Below are 9,111 nucleotides of genomic sequence, written 5' to 3' on the forward strand. Positions count from 1 at the left end.
AAATCGGCAATGGGAGCTCCTCCAGGCTTTTTACAGCCATTGCCGACCCCGGACAGACTCTGGGGGGCTCTGTCCATGGACTTTTTGATGGAACTGCCTCCGTCGTCAGGTTTTACTATGGTATTGGTGGTGGTAGACATGCTCACCAAGATGGCGCATTTCATCCCCTGTCGGAGATTGCCGACAGCCCGCACCACCGCCCGCATGTTCATCCAACACGTGTTCCGGCTGCACGGCCTACCTGACCGGGTCGTCTCAGATCGTGGGACACAATTCATGGCCCAGTTCTAGAAAGGGCTGATGGCCACTCTAGACGTCCAAGTTTGTTTATCCTCAGCGCACCATCCTGAAACCGATGGAGGGACGGAGAATATGATTGGGAGTCTGGAACAATTTCTGTACTGCTTTGTGAACCAGCAGCAGAACAATTGGGCAGAGTACCTGGCTGTGGCGGAGTTTGCGTTTAACAACTCGCAGCACTCCTCCACACGGACGACGCCTTTCATGGCGAACGTCAGGTACCACCCTCGTTTTTTCCCTCTCACCCCAGTGGACTCTCCGGTCCCCGCAGCGCAGGACTTCCTCTCTGAGCTTCAGGCGGTTCACTAAGTGGTGCACCGCTATCTGAATTAGGCTAAAGAGGATTACAAGCGAATAGTGGACAGGTCTCGACGTGCCATGCCGGAATTGGCTGTGGGTGATCGCGTGTGGCTGTCCACGCGGCATCTTCCATCCCACCGGCCAACGAGGAAGTTGGACCACCTGTATCTTGGGCCGTTCCCTGTTGAGGACGTTATCGTCTGACCCTCCCACACTCGATGCGAGTACACCCGGTGTTCCATCACTCGCTCCTGATCCCTGAACGGTCGGCTTGTCCTCTCCGATGGCCCTCTTTGCCCCTGCCATCGTCGCGTGAGGTGCACACGCAACCATTGCACAGTGTGACCCGGATCCATGACTCGAGATGGCTCAAGGGACGGTTCCAGTATTTGGTCAACTGGACGGACGAGGGATCGGACGGGGGGACCTGGACTGATGCGATGGATGTGCATGCCCCTGCTTTGGTGCGGGCTTATAATGTGCACTTTCCCTCGCGACCGCATCCCGAGCGTCAGACCCGGGGGAAGGGCCCTGCGGTGAGGGATAGCGTTGTGGCCCAGCAGGAGCCGTTGCAGTTGCCACCAGACTCTGAGAGTGAGGGTCCCTATGAGTTTGCTCATGAGGATGTGGAGGACCCTGGACAGGGCTCCGACTCTGAGCAGGGATCGGAGAGTCTGGTTGGCCACCAGGAGGCGCCTGAGGCATGGAGCAGCGGTGAGAGCCAGAGGAGGGGGGCTCCTGATGCCATGCCTTGGAGCAGTGGGGAGGAGTCACGAGACAGTGAGTCAGAGATAAACAGGGAGTTCCTGGACACCCGTTATCGCCGCGTCCATAGACGCAAGGAGCGAGGGCGCAATTATCGGCTGTAAAGGCTCTCAGCTGCTGATCAGGAGACTCCTCTTCAAGCTATAAAATGATTGACTGTGCATACGCCCTTTGCAGCAGTCAACAAAGAACCCCTGCAAGAAGTTTTGGTCTTGAAAATGTAGCAGGCTGGATAGCTGCTTTCGTGTCTTGTATTTGTGAGCTTTGTCGTGGTGGTTTACTGCAACGGAACTTTCTGTCTGTCTGTGGAATAAACCTTGTTAATTGTATTGTTCCGGAGCGTGTTCTGTGTGGGCGAAGGTGGAAGGGGGCTCAGAACACAGGGTGGGGAAGGCCATGGTGGTCCTAGTGATAGAAGAGACCCTCAAGGCCTCCCCAACCCACTAAGATACCTCCTGCTTCTCCCTCCCTTCCTGCAACAAGGACTCACTTACTTTCCAAACCTCTGTCTCCTCTCTTGTTTCTCGGCTTCTTTGCCTTTGAAGAAGGGAGAGGAGAGTTGGCTGGGAAATGCTTTTGGTGCCGAGAATGGATGCTCCTGGGTGCTATAATATTGTGCAGATTCAGGCACCCATCTTCTTTTGCAGAGTCAGGGATCCAGAAACTTTCATTCTCGAGGGTGGGTGGGTGGGGAAAGTGGTTACCTGCAGGTCTCCTGCTCCTCCCCTCCCCCCAAGTACTTTCCACTTAGCTACTTAATGAGGCTTCTTTGTCTCAAGGAGCAGCAAATGGGGCCAGACAGAGACAGGCAATCCAAGTGTGTTTGGCAGAGAAAGCATACTTCAGCCAAGGCACCCAAACTGCTGCCAATGGTGTGGGCGACAGCTGAGCATGCAAATGGGGCCAGACAGAGACAGGGAGGGTAAGAGAGTAATCTAAGTCTCTCTCTCTCTCTCTCTCTCTCTCTCTCTCTCTCTCTCTCTCTCTCTCTCTCTCTCTGTGTGTGTGTGTGTCAGGGAAAGCGTGCTTCAGCCAGGGCACCCAAACTGGTGTGTGTACTTTCATCCCCATTCAAGCAGGGCCTCTTATTTCCTCCCCAGCACAGTTGGGGCATGCAGGCTGCTGCCACCTAAGCACCATGATTGCCCTCTCCCCAGCCAGCCAGCCAGCCCCACCTGTCCTGCTCCCTGCCGGCTCCTGCAAAGCCTCGCCATTCTCCTCCTCCTCTTTTTCTTCGTGTCGTCGTCCTCCTCCGCCCAAGTGGCAGTGGGCTCCACAGGACAGGTTTTCTTTTTTTTTTTTTTTTTTTTTTTTGTAATAAAATTTTATTGGTTTTTCAAAATTTATAGGGAAAAGGGTAAATGGACAGGTATACAAATTTTGGCAGTTGCAAAGTGTGTGAGGCCCCCCTCCCTCCATACCCATAGCGTACATTTATATATAATGCATTAGTATATAATTGATTATAATCAGCATATTAGTTCTATTATTAAATTCAATCAAATTAAACATTACAATATAAAATCCAAATATAATTCCATTTTCACTTTCGGTCAATTTATAATAATATGATTTTCATATTTATTTCTGTGATCTGAGTCTTCTTGCTATTGCCCCATCTCCCTCCACTGGCAGAGCTCTGGCCCCTCCCGTGTCCTGCGTGTCCGTTGTAGTGTCTGGTGGTTTCTCTAGGAGTGTTTTATTTTTTTCCATAAAGGCCTGCGCCTCTATGGGTGAATTAATTCTGATTCTTGTCTCCTCCCAGAATATCAGCATACCTTCAGGCATCAACCATCTAAACCAGACCCCTTTCTGGTATAATTTATTCGCTAATTGCGAATAATTTTTTCTTTTTTCTCTAATCTTCTTAGGGATCTGCTTCAGAATGGTTATCTCCATATCATGATATGTCAATGCTTGCCCCCTTTGTACACCCAGAATTTCATCTCTTGTGGTTTTTCTAAGGAATTTAATGTGAACCTCCCTGGGTACATTGTGTGTTCTAGCATAAGCTGAGTTCACTCTATAAACCAGATCTATATCCCACCCCATCTGTTGTTTTTCTTTGTGTGTATAGTCAGCCAGAATGTTTGTCATGATGTCCCTTATATTTTCCCCATCTTCTTCTATAACATTTTGAAATCTAAGATAATAGGACATTCTCTCAAATTCTAATTTCATCTGTTGGATGTCAAGATCTTTGTTCCCTTTCTGCACAGCTTCCACTCCCCCCCTCACCTCCTCCACCCCCCCTTCCACAAGATTCAGTCTTTGTGAGTTCTTATATATTTGGGCTTGATTTTCTTTAATTTCATCTTTCATTTCCCTTAACTGTTTCTTGATTTCCTCCTGGCCCTGTAGAATTTGTTGAAGCATTTGTTGAAAGTCCATCTCTGTAGTCTTATGTTGCATCAGTTCTGTTATCTTGGACTGTGTGGCTGGACTGGATGTTGCGGATGTTGGAGCAGAAGTGGCAAAGCCAGGTTTTCCAGGAGGAGGTCTTTTAGATGCCATCCTTTATAACGTTAAAAGTTCAATCCAAATATGAAGTAAGCAGTTAGAAAGGAAGGGTAGCCAGGTGAATCCGGGAGCAGAATAACCAGGCAGAAGAGAATCTCTCCAATAAGTCTGGCAATAGATAGAAAATTTCCCCTAGAAGGTTAAAAAAATACCAATCCACAAGAGGTTCCTCTGGGAGACACGGAGACAAAGACCGGAAGCCTGAATTTTAAAGGTGGAGTCAGGTTTCAGAGTTCATAAAGACAACGGAAGTATGCCATCTTGCCCTGCCAGTTTTGGGCACAGAGGCGTAACAAAGTTTTAAAAAGTTCCAAAAGTCCTCAAATCATTGTAATATGTAAAATTAAATTGAAAAGAAAATCATCTCAGCCTAAGTGAGGCTTCATTCGTTGGCTCTCCCCCCTCCTCCTTCCCTGGGGGCTGAGAGCAAAATTGTTTCTTGCCGCTTGTCCAAGGGGGGGGGAAAACCCCCCTCCCTCCAGCCGCACCTCCAAAATGCTCCGAAAGTTATTTTAAAGTTTTAAAAGCTGAATAAATCTTCATGCAAAGTAAGGGATGAAGAGAGAGGCAACCTCACCGCACCGCAGCTGCTTCCTTCAATTGTAGCATTCTCCAGTCGGCTTGTAGCGAGGCGCGAGGCGTGGAAACGCGATGCGCCCTCCGAGCTTGCTCCCCGGTGCCTTGGGCGCGCGAGAGAACTCCCGCCGGCTGCCGCCGCTGCAGGAGACCTCTGCGATGCCGCCCCTCCGGCAGGACCCCTCTGCGGGGTGTCCTGTGCCCCCCAAGGAGTGGGGAAGCCCACCGGGGAGCCGGAGCGGGCAAAGAGCTGCCCGTCGCCGCCGCCGCCGGAACCGGAACTCCCACAGGACAGGTTTTCATTTCTGCCCTGGGGCAGAAAACTCTGGTGGGCTGGAAGTGAGTGTGAATGGCCTGGCTCTCCAGGGCTTCCTGGGTCAGTTGGAGGCTTCCTTCAGCCTTCAAACAATTGCAGGGCTTGTTTGGGGTTTTTTGCTTCCAGGGTGGTGCAGGAGGCTTTCCAGGGCCAAAATGGAAAAAAAAAAACACCTGTGCTTTCTGCACCCCATTTTGGCCCTGGAAACCCACCTGCACCAACCTGGAAGCAAAAAATAAAAAATAAAACCCCTGCTACTGTTTGAAGGCTGAAGGAAGCCTCCAACTGAGCGAGAAAGCACTGGAGGCCCAGACCATTCACTTCCAGCCCAGTGGAGTTTCCTGCACAATGTAAGCACACACACACACACACACACACACACACACACACACACAGACACACACACACACAGACAGCATACTCATGCATCCCTCGCCCTGGCCCTTGGCAATAATAAAACCCACCACTGTTAGCAACCCACAAGGAGGGGAAACTTTCCTAAGAGCTCACAATTCGGGAATAATGGGGGGGGGGGGAACCCTGCGCTTTCCACGCCCAGTTTTGGCCCTGGAAAGCCTCCTGCACCAACCTGGAAGCAACCCCCCCCCAAAAAAAACCCTGCAACTGTTTGAAGGCTGAAGGAAGCCTCCAACTGACCCAGGAAGCGCTGGGGGGGGGGGGGGGGCAGGCAATCCACACTCACTTCCAGCCCGTCGGAGTTTCCTGCCCAATGTGAGCCTCCCTCCCCCCCCCTACTGCAAACTCATGCGTCCCCCGCCCTGGCTCTCCACAAAGGCCCCAAAACCAGCTGGCCGGCAGGAGGTGCGCCTGCATGTGGATGCTAGTGGAGCTGGGCTGGGGCGGGTGACATGCCAGGAGAGGACGCTCTGCATGCCACAGGTTCCCCATCACAGCTCTAATCCTTTCAATTGCTTTTCCAGATCAATCTTGCACCAGCTTCAGAGGCTCTGAGTGATAAAAGCCGATTCCCCTTTTTCCACCACATGTTCCCCAAAGAAGGATTCCAGTACCCAGCAATTGTCCAGCTGCTCCTCCACTTCAGATGGACCCTGATTGGCCTCTTTGCTTCAGACAGAGAAAATGGAGAGAATTTCATAAGGACTTTTACTCCTGTGCTTGTCAGGAATGGAATTTGTGTGGTTATATCACAAGTGTTCTCAACAACTGGATATACTGCATACCTCAGGGATTCCCTCTCTAAGTGGAGACAAGTCAACGTCTTTGTTCACTTCATGGAATTTGATGTCATTTGGGACAGAATTCTTCCTTTCCATTTAACATTTATGCGTCTCCCAGGACCCATTGAGGGGAAAGTCTGGATCCTCACAAATTTTGCAGTGTACATAATAAACAAGCTCAGACTTCTCAAATACATCCATAGTATTTGGATCTTTGGTTTTCTGGGAAAAGAAAGGCCAAAAGATTCTGCCTTTGAACCAAATTTCTTTGTGGAAAAAAAGTTTCAAGATCATTATTTTCAGTGTTCTCTTTCAAAGAATGTCTTTTCTGTCAAAGGCCGCAGAAGATGCACCCAGAAAGCCCCACTGGAGACCCAGAGGAACAGGGACAGAGGAAGGTTCCAAAATGTCTACCACCATTACAATCTCATGAAGACTCTGGCCCAGGTCCTGAATGCTGCATATTCCTCCAGATCGAGGAGGGAAAGGAAGGAGGATGGAAAGATCTTGGGGTCTCCCAGGCTGCAGCCATGGCAGGTATGGGGGGGTCCCTATATGGATCCATTAATCTTAGATCCTTTGAAGGAGGAATCCAGAGGAGAAAGAGGGGAAGCATCTCAACAGATCTGGCCAATTTGATTGCTCAGGGAATTAATGGTTCCAAAGAGTAGATACCATGGCATTTTTATATTTAGCACTGCTAATTGGAAAATGCTGTATTTTTTTAAAAAAAAAATTCCCGTATTTGTGGGTTTGTGATTAGCCTGGTGGAATTCCACCTTTCCTCCATCCCCATTGCAGGTGGGTCTGTGTGCAGCTAGAGAGGCAGCTAAGCCCCCCTATTCTCCTCCAATGAAAGACAGCCTGGCGTGGATCTGGATGCTTTATTGGGAGAAGAGGGCAGGTGAAACTGAGGAGATGCAAATGGTGGAAATCAAATGGAAAGACAAGATAGGCAGCATTAACTGACAGCCAGCAAAAAGCAGCTGGAACCTCTCCAGCGATGCTCCGTGTGAGGGAGGGAGGCCATCTCCGGATGACCAGGGGTCTCGGCCACAACGGCTGCTTCCATCTTCTCCAAAGGCTGACAGAAAATGGAGTCTGGCTTCAGACCTTATAGTGAGGCTTATCTGCCCCCGGCCACTAGGTGGGGCTAGAGCAACAACACCACAACAGTTACCGTATTTTTCAGAATATAAGACTCACCTTTTTTCCCTCAAAAAAGAGGCTGAAAATCTGGGTGCGTCTTATACATTGAATGCAGCATTTTTTGCCTCCCGAAGCCCCGCCCCCTTCACCAAAATGGCCGTGCATACTCTTATGGAGGCTTTCAGAGAGCTCCTGGGGGCTGGGGAGAGCAGTAGTGAGCAAAAAATGGACCACTTTGCCGCCCCCCCCCCCCCGATTCCCAGCAGCACTCTATAAGCCACCATAAAGCTATGCATGCAATTTTTTTGACAAAAAACAGGCCATTTTTTATCATTCCCCCCCCCGGAGCACTCTGCAAGCCCCCCCCCCCAGACTATTTATGACTTTTTTTTTTAATGGGGCAGGCATTTTCACAAAAATGGGCTGTTTTGGGGAGGTTTGCAGAGTGTAAAAACTTTTTTCCCCCTCTTGGAAAGCTCTTTAACTGGTTGATGAGAATTACATTGATCAAGTGTTTTGCCAGCAGAAACAAAGTCTTAGATGCTGCAGATTGTCAGCGATTTCCTTCTCCAGCACATGGACAAATACACTGGAAACATCTACATATCTAACTACTCTCTCTCTCTCTACCTACCTACTGTATTTCTCTCTCTTATCACTTTTTATTTTTCTCTCTCTATCCCTCTACCTACCGACTATCTCTCTATCCCTAACTACCTACTGTATTTCCCTCTCTCTCTTTCTCTCTCTCTCTCTCTCTCTCTCTCTCTCTATCATATATATATATATATATATATATATATGTATGTGTGTGTGTGTGTGTGTGTGTGTGTGTGTGTGTGTGTGTGTATGTATGTATGTATGTATGTATGTATGTACCTACCTACCCTCTCTCTCTCTCTCCCTACCTACCTACTGTATTTCTCTATCTCTATATCCCTCTCCATTTCTCTCTCTCTTTATCCCTTTATCTACCTCCCTACCTAACTACTCTCTCTCTCTCCCTACCTACCTACTGTGTTTCTCTCTCTTTCTCTTCCTCTACCTACCTACCTACCTACTTTTTTAAAAAAAGCCTCTTGAAAACCTTGGTGCGTCTTATACTCCGGTGCATCTTATACTCCGAAAAATACGGTACAGGTTGTGGCATGACAACCTTTACTAATCAGGAGGAGACTGAGACCATCTAGCCCAACCCCTCCTCTCTGCAAGAATCCCAGTTCAAGCTTCTCTAACTGATGGCTGTTCAGCCTTTGCTCTCAGATGATCCATGAAGAGGAGACTGAACTTCTCTGCTTTACTGGCTCAGCTCTAAAACAGCTCATCCTTTTATGATATATTTTTTCTCTCATTCAGTTAAAATCTCCTCTCTTGTAACTGAATTCATTTTTCCATGTCTGACAGTCTGGAATAAGAGTGAGCGGATCTTACACTCGTGTGTAACAGGAGTCAGTTATTGGAAGAAGGTTGTATCCAGTGGTGGGATTCAAATCTTTTTACTACTGGTTCTGTGGGCATGGCTTGGTGGTCTTGTGACTGGGTGGGTGTGGCTTGGTGGTCATGTGATTGGGTGGGTGTGGCTTGGTGGTCATGTGATTGGGTGGGTGTGGCTTGGTGGTCATGTGACTGGGTGGGTGTGGCCAACTTGACATCACTCAGGTCAAGGGGTACCTTGCCTGGCCTCTCCTAGCGTCAACAAGATACAATTTCCCTGTCTATTTATTTACTACTACTGAACATCCAAAATGCACAATTTAATCCTATGTATATATGCCATTTGTGTACATACATATTACAAGGTATAGTGTGTGTTTAGGCACACAAAATGATACATTATCTACTTTATACACTGTATGTGTATGTACACACACACACACACACACACACAAACACATCCACAGCTCTTCTAAAACTATACACATTCAACCTCACTTATTGCGTTTGGAAAAACACACCCAGTGTTCACTTTCTGGCACATATTTAACT

This window comes from Natrix helvetica (genome assembly GCF_964273705.1).
Source record: "Natrix helvetica genome assembly, chromosome: 5".
Taxonomy (NCBI): domain Eukaryota; kingdom Metazoa; phylum Chordata; class Lepidosauria; order Squamata; family Natricidae; genus Natrix; species Natrix helvetica.